The following is a 934-nucleotide window of genomic DNA, read 5'->3' on the forward strand; positions in this document are numbered from 1 at the left end:
TGGAAGTCGCGCGCGAGCTCTTTTGTGCCTGAAATTCCGGAGAGTGAACATCGAAGAAGAATTTAAATATAAGGTAAATAAAAAAAGAATCAAATAACAACTTCGCTGCCAGTAATTTATAACGTCTAAACCATTAATTTACAACACTTAAGCTATTAATTTATAACATTTATGCTATTGATTTATAACATTTAAGCAATTAATTTATAACATTTATGCCACTAATTTATTACATTTAAGCTATTAATTTACAACATCTAAGCCATTAATTTACAACATTTAAACTGTTATTTTATACATTTATGCTATTAATTTATAACATATAAGCTATTAATTTACAACATTTAAACTGTTATTTTACACATTTAAGCCATTCATTTCTAACATTTAAACTATTAATTTCTAATATTTAAGCCATTAATTTCTAACATTTAAACTATTAATCTTTATCATCTGGGTCATTAATTTGTAACATTTAAGCCATTAATTTATAACACTTAAACTATTAATTTATAACATTTAAACTATCAATTTCTAACTTTTAAGCTATTAATTTATAACGTCTAAGCCATTAATTTATAACATTTAAGCAAATAATTAGCAACGATTAAACTATTAATTTATAGCAACTGAAACATTAATTGACAACATGTAAAACATTAATTTATAAGAATCACACCATTCTTCAAGGAATCAATAAGAAATACCTAACCGTGATTACAGCCAATTAGATCATATTGTTCGCTACATAATTAATAACTGTATCACGTACAGCGATGCAGGCAGTATTGAAGAAATAAAGCCATTTTATGTTACAATTATAACGAGTAAATTTACTCGTTTAAGTTGAGAAGAATTAAAAAGGTACATGACTTTTAAATAGGCATTAAATAAGAATTTTAAATATCGCAAACAGCGATGTAGGTGTTATTCA

Source organism: Bombus impatiens, unplaced genomic scaffold (genome assembly GCF_000188095.3).
Source record: "Bombus impatiens unplaced genomic scaffold, BIMP_2.2 scf_0830, whole genome shotgun sequence".
Lineage (NCBI taxonomy): Eukaryota > Metazoa > Arthropoda > Insecta > Hymenoptera > Apidae > Bombus > Bombus impatiens.